At 47.2% G+C, this 16,041-nt stretch overlaps 1 protein-coding gene across 5 annotated transcripts in view; it reads left to right on the forward strand.

The window, feature by feature from the left end:
• Positions 1 to 13,830: 13,830 nt before the first annotated feature.
• JAKMIP1 (janus kinase and microtubule interacting protein 1) overlaps positions 13,831 to 16,041 on the forward strand; it is a 170,273-nt gene continuing 168,062 nt past the window's right edge. For 3 of the 5 annotated variants that reach the window (XM_053567221.1, XM_053567227.1, XM_053567228.1), the window contains exon 1: positions 13,845 to 14,129. The gene's annotated coding sequence lies outside the window, so the exon portion shown is untranslated. Of the gene's footprint in view, positions 14,130 to 16,041 lie in introns of all 5 variants that reach the window. The other 2 variants (XM_053567225.1, XM_053567226.1) reach the window with 1 other exon arrangement.

Below are 16,041 nucleotides of genomic sequence, written 5' to 3' on the forward strand. Positions count from 1 at the left end.
AAATCCAAAAGGTACGGAAGAGGAAATGGGAGAAAAAGAAGAAATATGGCCAGTGCAGTGGCTCACACCTGTAATCTCAGCACTCTGTGGACAAGTGGATTGCTTAAGCTCAGGAGTTGGAGACTAGCATGAGCCAGAGCAAAACTCCATCTCTAAAAATACAGCTGTGGGCGCCTGTAGTCCCAGCTACTCAGGAGGCTGAGGCAAGAGAAATACTTGAGCCCAAGAGTTTGAAGTTGCTGTGAGCTATGATGCCATAGTACTCTACTGAGGGTGACAAAGCGAGACTGTCTTAAAAAGAAAAAAAAAGGAATGGAAAAGAAAAAGAAAAAGTAAGGAGAAAATAGGGCAACTAAAAAATGCAAGATCAGAGCTGGGTATGGTGGCATGTGTAAGGAGGAGGCTACTTGGGAGGCTGAAGGATTGCTTGGACCAGGAGTTCAAGACCAGCCTGAACAACCAAAGAGATCTATATCTTTACAAAAAGATAAGATAGGTAGAAACAGCTCCAAAAATATCCGCAATCACAGTCCATTTAGATGAACAAGCTGTGTGGCTATCAGGTTGGATAAAATACAGAACACAGCCACATGCTGTTTCCAAGAGATGTACCGAAAAGGGTAAGGAGGACATGGGGAGATTGAAAGTGAGCATCTGGAAAAAGACACATGACGTAAAGGAAAACTGTGGTGTCTTTTACTGTTGGACAAAATCAACTTAAGATTAATTCACCATTAGAATAAAGGCATTTACTGCCACATAATAAATGCATCAGGGAGAGATCCTAATTCTACAACTTCGTGCATGGCTCTGTATATGAAACAAAAATGTATAAAACAAAATGGAGAGAACTAGAAGGACAAATGGACAAATCCACTACCTTAGTGGGGTATTTTAACATGCTTCTTACAACATTTTTTGTGTGTGGCAGATTATATACATATTACACAAAATTCGCCATTTTAGCCATTTTTAAGTGGTTTTCAAGTTCAATGGTGTTAAACACATTCACATTGTTACGCATCTATCACCACCTTCCTTTCCTGAACTTTTTTATCACCCCAAACAGAAACTCTGTCCCCGCTAACTCTCCTTTCCTCCTTCCCCTAACCCTTAGCACCCACCATTCTATTTGCTGTCTCTGTGATTGGCTAATCTCACAGTAGCAAATGTCATTCAGGTTACAGCATGTGTCAGAGTTCCTTCCTTTTAAGGGGTGAATAGTATTCTGCATGTACATACCACATAATGTCCATTCATGTCTGGATTGCTCCCACCTTTTGGCTGTTGTGACTAATGCCATAAATGTACAAATATCTGCTCAAGTTTCTGCTTTTGCTTCTTTGGGTATACCCAGAAGTAGAATTGCTGGTTCACATGCTAGTTTCGTGTTTATTTTTTATTTCCATTTTTTGAGAAATAGCCATGCTGTTTTCTGCAGTGGCTTCACCATTTTACATCCTCATAGGCAGAGTATAATGGATTCAGTTTTTCCATATCCTAACCAACAATTTTTATTAATTAATTAATTCATTTATTTTAGAGACAGCATCTCACTTTGTCACCCTCAGTAGAGTGCCATGGCATCACAGCTCACAGCAACCTCCAGCTCTTGGGCTTAGGTGATTCTCTTGCCTCAGCCTCCTCAGTAGCTGGGACTACAGGCACCTGCCACAACGCCTGGCTATTTTTTGTTGCAGTTTGGCTGGGGTTGGGTTCGAACCCGCCACCCTCCGTATATGGGGCTGGCGCCCTACTCACTGAGCCACAGGTGCCTCCCAACAATTTTTATTTTTATTGTTTGAAAATAGACATTGTCTTAGTCTGCTTGGGATGCTATAATGTCATAGGACAGGTAATTTATAAACAATAGCATTTTCTTGCTCACAGTTCTGGAGGCTAAGAGGTATGTGATCAAGTCACCAGCAGGTTCTGTGCTTGGGGAGGGCTCTCTGCTTCACAGATGGTGCCTTCCTAATGTGTCCTCACACCAAGGAAGGGCAAACATGCTCCCTTGGGCCTCTTTTAAAAGGGTACTAATCCTATGCATGAAGGCTGCACCTCACAACCTAATCATCTCCCCAAAGGCCCCACATCCTAATACTATCACATTGGGGATTAGGTTTAAACATACGAATTTTGAGAAGACAAAAACATTCAAACCATAGCAGCCATCCTAAGGCATGTGAAGTATGAACATACAACTTTCACTGATAGGCCAAAAAATGAATAAAAAAAAAAAAAGTAAGAATAGAGAAGACTTGAACAACTAGTGGGCTTGATTTAATAATACAGAATACTCTCATACCAAGAACACTTACAATTTTAAGAAAGATATCATTTACAATAGCAAAACTAAATTTACTGAACAATAAATCTATTGATAGATATGTAAGACTTTTACATATAAGATTATCATTCCATACTGAAAGATGCTTTAAGAAGACCTAATTAAATAGAGGAACCCATAAATGGGGTAACTCAATATTGTAAGATGTATTTCTCCAAATTGTGTGATAGACTCAATGCGATTCCATTCAACATCCTAACAGGGTTATTTGCAAAAGTTGCCAAGGTAATCTCAAAATTTATATGGAAGAGAAAAGGGCTAAGAATAGCTTAATTGCTCTGAAGATGATGAACAAACTAGGGGAGCTTAATGTGATAGATACCAAGACTTGACATAAATCTAGAATAATTATGCCAGTGTTATATTAGCACAGAAATAGACAAAGGGAAGAAAAGAAGCAGACCATGGAAGCCTGACATACGTCACAGACTACACAGGCATGGAAGCCGGATATACGTCACAGACCACGCATGTACGGAAGGCTGATATACGTCATAGACCACGCATGCACGGAAGCCTGATATACGTCACAGACCACGCATGCGTGGAAGCCGGATATACGTCACAGACCACGCATGTACAGAAGGCTGATATACGTCATAGACCACGCATGCACAGAAGCCTGACATACGTCACAGACCACACAGGCATGGAAGCCGGATATACGTCACAGACCACGCATGTACGGAAGCCTGACATACGTCACAGACCACGCATGCACGGAAGCCTGACATACGTCACAGACCACACAGGCATGGAAGCCGGATATACGTCACAGACCACGCATGCACGGAAGCCTGACATACGTCACAGACCACACAGGCATGGAAGCTGGATATACGTCACAGACCACGCATGTACGGAAGCCTGACATACGTTACAGACCACGCATGCATGTAAGCCTGATATACGTCACAGACTGAACTGCAGTTCACAGGGAGAAAGGATGGAGTTTAAAATACCTAATGCCAGAACAAATGATTATTCTCGTGAAGAAAAAAAAATGAAATAGGATCTATAGTTACCACTGTACCTAAAACTCAGTTCCAGGGGTATTAATTCTCAAAATGAAAAAGTAGAACTTTATGAAAGGGAATATAGGAGAGTATTTCTATTGCTTCAAAATAAGCAAGAATTTCTTCAACAAAACATAAAAGCACAAATCACCAAAGAAAATACTGGCTATATTAAAACTAGTAGTTCTATTTACCCAAAGGAAAACATAATGATAGGAAATGACAAACATTTAATCAAAAGAAATATGGAAAACGTGTACCAACAAAGCATTAATATTAAGAAATATTTAGAAAATAGAAAGCATCCCTGAAAACCAATAAGAAAAAGACAACCCAACAGAAAAATAGGCAAGATACACGAAAAGCCACGTTCATGGAAAAGAAAATATAAATAGCCAAAAATGTACAAACAGCTGCTCAACTTCATTAGTAGTCAGAGATATTCACAATTAAAGGGCTCTGTGATATCACTTTACTCTCACTAAACTGGCAAAAATTTAAGCTTCAGCCAATACCGTATGTTGGCAAAGATGTGGAAGATTGAGATTTCTTATAGACGGTTCATGTCTTAGTGTGGGATTCTAAAAATTGGGTGTGTTAAACAAAAGAAATTACCTCTCACAGTTCTGGAAGCCAGAAGTTCAAGATCAGGGTGCCGGGAGGATTAGGTTCTGGGGAGGGCTTTCTTCCTTCCTTGCAGACAGCCGCCTTCTGACTGTGTCCTCACATGGTAAAGAGACAGATCATCTCTCTTGTGTCTATTCTTATAAGTTCACAATCCTATTTGTGAGGACTTCATCTTCATTATGTAACTATCTCCCAAAGACCTCACCTGCAAGTACCATCATATTGGGGATCGAGGATTCAACATAATGAATTTTGGGGGAGCACAAACATTCAGTCCGTGGCAGATGGATAATAAATTGGCATAAACCATTCAGAAAATTATTTTGTAGTATCTTATAAAGTTGAAGATGTTCTTGCTCTATGACCTGGCGTTTCTATTCCTGTGGTCTATACTCCAGGATAATGCTACTCAATCAGGGATGACTTTGTCTTCTGGAGAGACATTTGCCATTGTCTGGAGACATCTTCAGTTGCCATGTTTCAGAGGAAGGATGCTACTGGTATCTATTGAGTAGAGGCCAGGGATGCTGCTGTGCATTGTAGAATTCACAGGTCAGTCCACCTCTCCAAATAATAACCCTGATCCAAATGTCAAAAGTTCTGCTGTTGAGTAACCCTGCTCTGGAAATATCTTCTATATGTACAACAGAAGATATGAATGCAAATGTTCATAGCTATCAATGTTTTAAATGAATAAAAATAATGTCTATTCCCAGTTTAGCCATAGATAGCAAAATGGATGAAATTTTATAACTCACTATTGGGGCAGACACCTTGGCTCATGCCTGTAATCTCAATACTTTGGGAAGCTAAGGATTGCTTAAGCCCAGGAATTTGAGACCATCCTGGGCAACATAGTCAGACACTGTCTCTATAAAAATGTTAAAAAATTAGCCATGAATGGTGGTGTATGCCTGTAATCTCAGCTTCTTGGGAGGCTGAGGCAGGAGGATCACTTGAGCCCAGGAGTTTGAGATTGTAGTGAGCTATGATCACGTTGCTGCACTCCAGCCTGGGTAACAAAGTGTCACTCTGTCTTAGTAAACAAATGAATAAATAAAAAATAAAAGTTGTAATCAAGTAAAAAATTAAAATGTGGAAGAATAGGTATGACAACATACATAGAAAATTAGGGAAAAGATAAACACACACTCGAGACTAGAGGCATATGGATATGGCTAATATTCCATGTCTTAATTGGACGGTGGGTACACTGGTACTTGCTTATTATTTTAAATTCCCTGAATAAAAGTACCATTTTAGAATAATGTGTCCTATTTAACAATGAATGATTGGATCCTGCTCTCTGTCCGGCCCCTGTTCTCTAACAGGCCAACTAAAATTTCTTCATTTGGAAGAGCAGTGAAGGGAGAAATGACTATACTAGGATCGTTTGAAGCTTTCTTGGGTCTGCACGGGACCACTCGCACACACAGTAAAATTTCACTGTCTCTCTCTGGGTGTTGCCTTTTCTTTCAAGCAGTACAACAATGCAATTGACTTTCATGGAAACTCTCTGACTGTGCTTTAGAGAATAGGTATATTGATATATATATATTACTTGGTATTCTTACACTATGTCATTCTAAAAACACTTTTTAAAATAAGAGGATTCTTCTCTACTTAAAGATATTTTGTGGGGTCGTGTTTGCCAGCCGCTCCATTTTTAAATTTTTTTGTATTGTGAATAAATACTACATAATAACTGTTCCATGAAACTGATACATTTTCTTGTACTTGCAAGAAAATCTCAGATGCTGCATGGACAGCCCATGTGTCCTGAAGACTTTCTAGTCAAGAATAAAACTTAGAAGCTATTTAAAAAGTGACATACATATTTGACCATAGAAGAAGTTTGTTGTTGTGTGGTGGAAGATGCCACAAAGTCAGAGATGAGTGCTAGACCTGGAGAAAGTATTTGAACATTGATGACAGAGAAGCGGGTAATTGCTGCACTGACAGCTCTAAAATCAGACAAAACAAAAATCCCCCAACTAAAAATGAGCAAAGGGTAGGAATACACAATTAATCAAAAGAGCAAGTCAGACTTGGTATAGTGGCTCACACCTGTCATCCTAGCACTCTGGGAGGCCGTGGTGGGAGGATTGCTTGAGGCCAGGAGTTCAAGACCAACCTGAGCAAGAGTGAGAACCCGGTATTTACAAAAACTAGAAAAATTAGCCTGGCATAGTGGTACACACTTGTAGTCTCAGCTACTTGGGTAACTGAGGCAGAAGAATGGCTTGAGCCCAAGAGCTTGAGGTAGCAGTGGGCTGTGATGATGCTGCCACACTCTAGCTGGGACAACAGAGGGAAACTCTGTCTCAAAAGAAAAAAAAGAGCAAATTAAATCTAAAAGAGCAAATCATTATATATATAATATGATTTATATATATGGTATATATGTGTATACCATATATATAAATTTTATATACCATATATAAATCACATATTTTTATCTATGCTGTATTTAATTGCATATATGAAAAGTTGCTCAAATTCACTAATAGAGAAATGGAAATTACTTTAGACCCCTCAGGGACACATTTACAGAATCCTGCAGCATGGATTGGTGATGGGAACGTAGGCAAAACATATACTGAAGCAGAAGGGTGATGTCTAACAGAGTCTTGGGCAGGTGATCTGTCAGCGTCTGTTAAAAAGACATTTAGAGGGCGGCGCCTGTGGCTCAAGGAGTAGGGCACCGGCCCCATATGCCGGAAGTGGTGGGTTCAAACCCAGCCCCGGCCAAAAACCGCAAACAAACAAACAAACAAACAAAAAGACATTTAGACTTTCAAACCAGCAATTCCACTCCTGGGAGTCCATCTCATAGAAGTCAGTGTAGAGCTGCTATCTGAGGACACGTTTGGAAGAACATTTAGTGCCCACTGCTCTAAGGTGACAATGACAAAAAGGGCGTTTACCCACAGGAAGTGGCACAGTGTACTTTGGGACAGCCACAGCTTGCTAGTCAGCCTTAGAGAAGGGTGAATTAGAGATCTCCCCAGGCACTAGGAGGGCTTTTCATGAGGTGTTGATGAGTGTGAGAAGTGAGAAACAGAAAATTGTGATCATGATGGATTCATTTTGTAAAATAATGACCCCCCAAACCCCTGTGTGCATGTGTGAATGTGTGTTACACATCTTTTTTGGAGAAAAGTATGAAACAAAACACACTAGGTTGTAAGATGGGCTGTTTGGTGAGGGGGGGGGCAAGCATCCAAAATAAAAACATGGAGTATAAAATAAGCCCATTCATGGAAAATGACAGGCATGTATCTGCCCATGAATGGAAGCATGAAGGCCTGGTCACGGGTGGCCAGACTCAAGGTGACCTTTGTTTTCTTCTATCTGTCTATACTGTTTGAATTCTTTACAATGAGCATGTATTATTCATGGAGCCAGAAAGAGCCCACAGAAAGCTGCTTTCATTGAAAGGTGAAAAAGAAAAGAGAGCATGCCCTGTCGCTGGCCAAACTCCCCCAGCACGGATCCCTGACGGAGGATCAGTGATGGGGGCTCGCCCTGCCTCACACCTTTCATGGCTGATCCTCCCTGCATCTGGAGGAAAACCCTGGTCCCATCTCTCTGCCTCGGGGAGGAGCCCTGTGCTGTGCAGCAGCCTCAGTCAGCTACATTCATCCTCACCAAAAGATGAACAATACTCACCATTTTATTCATTAAAAAACATTTTTTTTTTCTTTTTTTGTAGAGACAGAGTCTCACTGTACCGCCCTCTGGTAGAGTGCTGTGGCGTCACACGGCTCACAGCAACCTCTAACTCTTGGGCTTACTCGATTCTCTTGCCTCAGCCTCCCGAGCAGCTGGGACTACAGGCGCCCGCCACAACGCCTGGCTACATTAAAAAACATTTTTAAATTTTGAGATAATTGTACATTCACACGTGTCGTTGTAAGAAATAATGCAGAGAGATCCCACATACCCTTCACCTCGTTTTGCCAATTGGTAACATCTTGCAAAATCGTAGCGCAGTATCACAACCAGGAAATTGACGTTATAGATACAGTCCACTCACTTTGTTCAGGTTTCACTGGTTTAACACGAAGTGTGTGTGCGCGTGTTTAGTTCCATGCATTTTATTTCCTATGTCGATGTGTGAACTCACCACCAGAATCAAGTTATAGAACAGTTCTCTCCAAAGCAGCCTCCAGCTGCCCTCCTCCCTTCCCCACCACCTGATAACCACTAATCTGTTTTCTATCTCGGTAATTTTGTCATATGGCCTTTTCACTCAGTGGAATTCTCATCCCATCTTTTTGTAGTTGAAAGGGAATTGATGGAGAATGTGGACTTGGTGTGGTCTCCAGATCCTTTCTGTCTGACTTAACTTGGCCAAGTCACCTGCCCTCTCTTTGTCTCCTTTGTCTCACCTGGAAAATGGCACTAACAATGTATTCACCACAGGGATGGAAAGAATTAAGATTTTCTACTATGAACAGTGTTCACCAACTGAGTAGGTCTGATGGGCCAAAGTCTGGGTCAGGTGCTCTGTGACTGTAATCTATTTACACCGCCTACACGGCCTAGGAACCGAGCTTCAAGGTGCTAGGGAGGAAATGGCAGAAGCAGAATTCAGAGCCCAGACTGTCTGGCAGGTGTGGCAGGTGTGGGACGTATCATCATCTCTACCTGTTGGGGAGCAGCCCAAGGTGCAGCGAGGGGAAGGGACTTGTCCCAGGGAGACAGCTGATTTGTGACTGAGTCAATGACAAAGACTGGTATAGGAGACTAAGCACCAGGCTTGTAGAAGGGTCACCGGTTCTTGAGGGAGGCTCTGGGAGGGGGACAATCTCCTAGCTAGCATGGAGATGTTTTGCAGCCTGGAGATAAGCCTCAAGCAACTGCATGTATTCATGAGTTAAGAGGGGTCCTTTGTTAGCAAGCAGGTGTTATACCTTGAACATTTGTGGTGCAACAGGGTGGGAGTCAAGCCCACGGGGAAAGAGCATGTCATGATCGTTAAGCATGTAGTCCTTATGCATGGGCCCCCACACCTTTGTATAATGTTTCAATAAAAGGCCATGGCAGAGGTTACTCAGGGCTTCCCTGCACCTATGGGAAGTCCACCTCTTGCGAGCATTGTACCTCTAATCCGTTTTTTTTTTTTTTTTGATAGAGACAGAGTCTCACTTTATGGCCCTCGTTAGAGTGCTGTGGCCTCACACAGCTCACAGCAACCTCCAACTCCTGGGCTCAAGCAATTCTCTTGCCTCAGCCTCCTGAGTAGCTGGGACTACAGGCGCCCGCCACAACGCCCAGCTATTTTTTGGTTGCAGTTTGGCCGGGGCCGGGTTTGAACCCGCCACCCTCGGTATATGGGGCCGGCGCCCTACCGACTGAGCCACAGGCGCCGCCCTCCTCTAATCTGTTTTATTTCTGAGGTGACGGGGTGCCACGGCGGGCACCGACAGACTGTCTCTCCCCATTCCTGGCTCAGCACTGGTGTTTCTGGGTCTCTCTGCCTCAGGGGTTTGCTGGTGCTCTCCCAGAGGCACAGAAGGAGGTGCCTGCTGCCTGGCAGATGCAGATGATGGAAGTGGGTATTATTGCTGGTTGGTTTGAGTCTTGGCTCTGCCACTTGCCAGCTGGTTAACCTCAGACAAGTCACTGCACCTTGACATTCCTTAGTTTACAGGGGCAAGGTGGGGATTAAAATGAGTTAAAATATATGAAGCTTAGTCAGTCCCTGGCATGCAGTATGTGCTCAATAAATGTTATTGTTATTCATGATGCAATTATTTACTTACCCCTGGGTCCAGGCTCTCCAGGTTTCCAATCCTGGCTCGACTGGCCAAGTTCTCTACCGAGGGCTGTAGGTGAGGATTAATGAAGTTAGCCTTGACCATGTTTGCTTATCATTATTATCCTCCCTCTCGTCCCCAGACTAGGTCTTACAAGTGGGATCAGTTTTAACCACCTAGCAGACGGTGATGCCACTTAGAGGGTCCTGGCCTTCGGAGGCCACGGGTCAAACTGCCCTGGCTCTGCTCTTAAACTCTCTCAACTCAACCAGTCCGAAGGTGCCCTGTGTCCATCTTTCCATCCAGCCTCCATGCAAGTGCCAAAGCAATTCCAGTGGCGTCATGTCCTGTTCCAAATTCATTAATCGCCACATGTCCCAGTGTCCCAGACCTGGCTTTGCCAGTCTCTTAACCTCGTCTGCCCTCTGGAGGTAGCAGGCTGGAAATCCGTGCTGTGGTCTTCATGCCTCCGGCCCTTGCAGAGGGAATCCATGCTGTTCCCTCTGCCTGGAATGCCTTCTTCCTCTCTCTCTTTGTCTTACCTCGCTTAAGTGTTTCCTCCTCCAGGAAGGCCCTCTGGGCTCCCTAAGCAGCCCTGGGAGTTCCTCCTCTGCACTTCTATGGCCCTGGGCTGCCTTATTATAATGATCCATGTAGTTTTCTGTCTCTCCCACTGGTCCAAATGAGCCCTCAGGGGCAGAAACAGCTACTTCCGTTCCGTGGTCCTGGTGCCTAGCCAGAGCGCTGGTGTGCAGTAGGTGAGCTTCCATGTTGATGAGCTCTTCCATGGAGCTGGTGGGGGCAACCTGCTGGAGCTGCTGGAAACGCATGCTCACCAGCCTCCTCTAGTTTTGTCACATCTGCCTTGTCTCAAGAACGCTCTGTGGCCCCAATTCAGTTGGCCGGTCAAATCCAAACTCTGGGCCTTCATGCCACGGTTCACTCTCCCTGGGGGACACATTCTGACTTCCTCAAGGAAGACTCCTGCCCTTCAAACCCAGGGCTCCACAGTACATCTCCTAGAACCGTCCCCTACTCCATAGCAATTTTTATAGCTGGAGATAAATAAGTGTATAATTTATAACAACTAAAGAGATGTCCACTTCTGGGATCCTGTACGGTAAGAATGTATTTGGAAAAAGGGTCTTTGCAGATGTGCTTAAGGATCTTGAGACGTGGTCCTCCTGGGTTATCTAGGTGAGTCCTACCTTCAGCGACACGTCCTTCTAGAAAACAGAAGAGGAGACACAGATTCAGAGGCTGAGGGTGTGTGAAGACGGAGGCAGAGCTTGGAGTGATGCAGCTCCAAGCCAAGGAACACCTGAAGCCACCAGAGCCTGGAAGAAGCTAGGACGGGTCCTGACCTAGAGCCTCCGGGGGAAGCACAGCCCTGATGACACCTTGAGTTTGAACTTTTTGCCCTAGAAAATAGTGAGAAAAAATAAATGTCTGTTGTTCGTAGCAGCCCGGTTTGCGGTAGTCTATTGTGGTAGTCCTAGGGGATGAATATAGGTTCATCCGTAACTCATTTCATCCCCACCAAAACCCGGAGGTTATTAATATTATAAGTTACATTTACAGATGAGGAAACTGAAAGTTCACTAACTTCCCTAAAGTCAGGGGCTAGTGCATGGCAGAGCTAGGATTCAATCCCAACAGCTGGGCTCCTGCAGGGGCGGTTGACAGCCACATGACACTCACCATCTTAAAAGCAGCAGGGACCTCAAGCTCTGCCCTGGCTGTGAGTTCCTTCTCTAATGTCCTCCAAAGTGGACATCACCGCAGGGATGGGGTGCTCGCAGCTTCCCCCAAAGGAGCCTTTCCAATAAGAATGTCTGTTCCTACCACTTCCAGGTCTGGGCACGCACCACAAGTGATGAGGTGTCAGGGAGAGCAGCTCTGGCTCCGGGAGCCTCTAAGTTCCCACCCTGCTTGCCATGTACCTGGGCCCAGCCATTCATCCTTGATGAGGAGATCTTGGGGTTACTTCCCCTGCAGGGTCGTCCTGAGGGTTGTGCAGCAACCGCACGGTGGCAGCAGGGGAGGATTCACCGTGAACCTCAGGAAACTGAATCCAGGCTTCCTTCCAAGGACTACCAGTATACTGACCTTCAGAACCACAGGGCAACTTGAACATCACATCAGGCTGGCTCAGTGAAATACCAATTCCTCTGCCACTTAGGCTTCAGTTCATGGGGATGCAGAGACGACTGGGCATCTGACTTTTTCATATGCTTCTCCAGGTATGAAGTATGAGCACTGAGGTTTAGGAAATGTTGGTTCAGGCATTTTCTGTTTCTTTTCTTTTCAGATTAAGTTGAGGGTACAAATCATTTTCTGGTTTAAAATTTATGCAGTTGCTTTTCATCACAAAAATGAATGAAAATCACAATAGTAAAACTGGAAGAGATGTAATTCTTCCAAATCTCACCATTCATTTATGAAAGAATGATAGAAGTTTTCCAAAATTTGAAAACAATCCTAAAAAGTGGATGTGCCATTACCAATAATGAGTTATGAGGCTGAGGAAAGGTTTTCTAGCCAACATTAAAATTTTCTCCATCGTTAGAGGATTATTCTGAATTACCTTTCCATTTTCCCCATATAAAAACATAAAACCATTCTCTTATGAAGAGGTAACCAAAAAGAATGAAGAAGAAAAAAAAAGTAGAAAAAGGTAGATGTCAGGTATAAAATTATTATATTTCTAGATTTTGTAATGTTTGTGGTATTGGTCAACTTAAAATATTTAAAAATTTGTTGTGTTTTATTACTCTAAGGAAGTAACCACTTTAGCACCCAATTTTGTATCTGTCATATTTTATTCTTTTTTTTCAAGAGGTGCGGCCCAAATTGCAAAAGCTCTTATGAAACCTGGATCCATCACAGCTAGCTGCCTAGCAAAGTTCAGTCTTCTTTTTCTCATTAAGGGAAGCCTGATTTGTTTCAGTAGTCACACGCCCTCAATCTCTCTCTCTCTCTTTTTAATTTCCCAGCCTTCTCTGAAGCCAGGGCTGACCATGGGACACTGTCCTGGCCAATGAAATAAAACATAGGCCTCTAGGGAGAGTTTTCAAGAAAGTGGTTAATGGGAGCTGACTCAGTGGAGGTGTATGCCTTTGTCCTCTCTTTCTTGACTGGAATAATGACTGGATGTCAGAGGAGAGGCAGCATCTTGCCACCTTGAAGTTGCTGCAAAGAAGAAAGCTGCGTGCTGAGGATGAAGGAGTCTCAAGTACGCTCCATTCTTCTCTAGTCAAGGTGTTTGCCTAGACTGTTCCCTTTGTGTGGGTGCTCTTCACTCCCTGCTCCTTGCTGGAAGACAAGCTCTGTGCAGGCAGCGGCTTTCTCTCTGCTGTTCACTTACATCTTGTGACTGGGTACACAGTAGGTGCTTAATATTCATTGAATGAATGAATCTTGGCCTAGCTAATTCTGATATTCCTGAGAGTCTCAGCTGGATATCACGTTGTTCATTCCCATATTATCTGGTGGTGTGGCTTTGCCCAGGGGTAGAGACTGGGCTGATGGAACCCCAGCTCTGCCACTTGCTGGCTCTGTCACCTTTAGCATTAGCCCTGAGCCTCTGACCTTTAGATTTCTCATATGTACCAAGGGGAAAACAGTCGCGCCTGTCGAATCTTTCCCCCACTGCAGATGGCCTAGGATAGCCACAGGCCCTTGTCACATATACACTTGCCTATCCAGGTGTGAGCCCACTGAGGGCGGGGACTGACCTTCCTGGGGCCCTTAGGCTTGCCTGGAGTCTGAAAGGCCCCCAACGGGGGTTACTCTGCCTTAGCGAGGCGCCAGGGTCCCCGAGGCGGCGGGAGGCGCTCAGCGGGAACACCCCAGCCCCGCAGCGACCCGGGCCGGGGGTCCCAGTGCGCACGCTCCGCTGCCCGCGCCTCCTCCCGCCTCCTGGGTAACGTTCCGGGCTTCTGCCCAGGGCGGGGGCGGGGCGGGCTAGTGCCCGCCCTCATCCCTAACTAACAGGAGGGTAGACCAATCGGAAGGGCTCCCCAGGGGAGGGGCGGGGCCGTGAAGGGAGCCGGGCGCCGGCTGCCCGCCCAGCTGCAGCCGGGAGCGTGCCGCACACGCCGGCCGCCTGCCTGAGCGCTGTCCCCGGCGCCGCCGCCCCCCACCTCGCTCGACCGAGCCGCGCCGGCGTCGTCTTCGCTTGCTTTCTACGATTTTTTTGCTTGCATTCATTTTCTGTTCCGTTTTGTCCTTTTTAAGGAGGCGGCGGCGGCAACGGCGGCAACGGCGGCGTAAGCTGGCCGCGGAGAGGGGGCAGCCGGAGGATGCGGCGCGGGGCTGCGCTCGCTACGCCCGCTGCTGCTGCCCGGCTTGGGCCCGAGAGCCCAGCAGGTGGGTACAGGTGCGACGGGAGAGGGGCGGGAGGTCAGTGCTGGCCGGAGGGAGCGGTGGACCCTGCGGACAGGGGAAGAACCCGGTGGCAAGGGACGCGGCAACTGGTGCTGCCCCGCCCCATCGCCACCTTCTCCAGCCCTCGCTCTGGGTCCCGACCCCACGCCTGCATCTTACCTTCGTGGTACCCCACCCTGAAGTTCCCATCCCCCACTCCTCTCCAGATGCCCCTGAAGCATCTCCCTGCGTCGCTTCTCCCAACTCCCCCTCCCGGTCCCGCCCCAGCTCCGTCTCTCTCTCACGCCAGCCCGATTTCCACACCTCTCTATTGCGCTTGCTAGCAAAGGAGCGGGGTGGGGTGGGGGGTCCCACCCGGGGCCTCCGGAGAGTGGCGCGGGGGGCGTGGCCGGCCGGTCGCCGGGTCCTCCGCCCGGGATCCCCGCGAGATGGCCCGGGGGCCGTGCCACGGAGGCCGGGAACCTCCGGGGCGAGGCCGCCCTGCCCGCACCCTCGCCCCACGCACGGTGCACACCGCCGCGCACACCCTCGCGCTGCTCCGCCCACGTGGGCGCCGGGAGGAGGCTGGAGAGATGGGAAGAAAGGCCAGTGTCCACCCTCCTGTCGGGCTGGCGTGCCCAGGGCTCCCTGAGCACCGCGATTGACTCCCGCCGCGCTGGGCCTTTTCTGGGCCTCCCTGACCTGCTCAGTGCGGTGCCTGCCGCCCTGTCAACCCCAACCCCTTGCGCTGTCACTCCGTCGTTTCCCATCCTTTCTGCTCTGTGCTCTTGAGGATCCAGCCTCATCACCCCCTGTAGAGCCCACTCGCTAGGCTGAAGCTTTTTTTTTTCCACCTCAGAAGAACCTCCTCCCCACACGCCCGATCCTGCCCCTGCTGTAGGCTTGGCTAGCCAGCCAGCCTCAGGGCTGCAGTCTCTGCCGGGCTGTTTAGGCTCCAGCGACCGTGCTACTGTATCTAACCGCCAGCCTCCTCCGCCACCCCGCCCCTCCTGCGCACACTCACAGGCACACTGTCCTTGGCTTTTGCTGGTGCTGGTCCCTCTCTGGGAACGCCCTTCCTCCATCTGGCTACCTCCTTGTAGACCAAGGTCAAAGAAAACTCCTTGCCGGCCTGAGCTGGCCTGAATGGTACAGCTGACCGTCACCATCTGATGCCCTCTGCCTCCCAGACCATGAGTGGAGTGGGGAGGGCAGGAGAGAAGGCCAGGCATGACTGGGCTCATCCCCCAAGTGAGAGCGGCCCCCTGATGAGGGCGAGGCCGTGGGAGGAGCTGGGCCTTCCTCCAGAGGCCTGGGCTGGGCAGGCTGGGGGGGGTCTGTTAGCTGGGATGGACAAGAAGAGACAAATTTGGGGAAGGGTGGGGGTGGAGTGGCCATAGCCTGCCCCAAAGCCACTGTCCTTGCCTAGCGCGGCCTTGTGGGGAGGCCTGGAAACCTGCTGCTCTGCAGAACACTCAGGAGAATCAGGGATTGTTGGCAAATCTGTGTGCCTGGTCTGCAGTCCTGCAAGTGTCTGCTCTGGAGTCTGGGGTAATGCTCACCTGAAGTCTTTTTACACCCAGAAGCCCCCAAAAGATCACGGTGTGGACCCAGCAAGTGAGATGACTGCCGTTTTCTCCTTCACCCACCATTTGTGCTCCCACTGTTTCCCTGTCCTCCCAGGTTCCTCCTCTCCTGGCTCCCCCGGCCCATCTGTGCCCTCTCCTGGACATGCTGTCTCAGACATACTTGTTGCTTCCTGTGTTCTGTAGACACATCTTCACACAGGCTTTTCTTCCCATGAGCTGCTTTTGTCATAGGACAAAGCCCACTGTCATGTTACTTTCATGGCGGTTTTCCCCGGCTCTATCAGGCAGACTGCATGGTTCTCTCATCTGTGCTTTTTTAAACTTTT

This window comes from Nycticebus coucang, chromosome 17 (genome assembly GCF_027406575.1).
Source record: "Nycticebus coucang isolate mNycCou1 chromosome 17, mNycCou1.pri, whole genome shotgun sequence".
Taxonomy (NCBI): domain Eukaryota; kingdom Metazoa; phylum Chordata; class Mammalia; order Primates; family Lorisidae; genus Nycticebus; species Nycticebus coucang.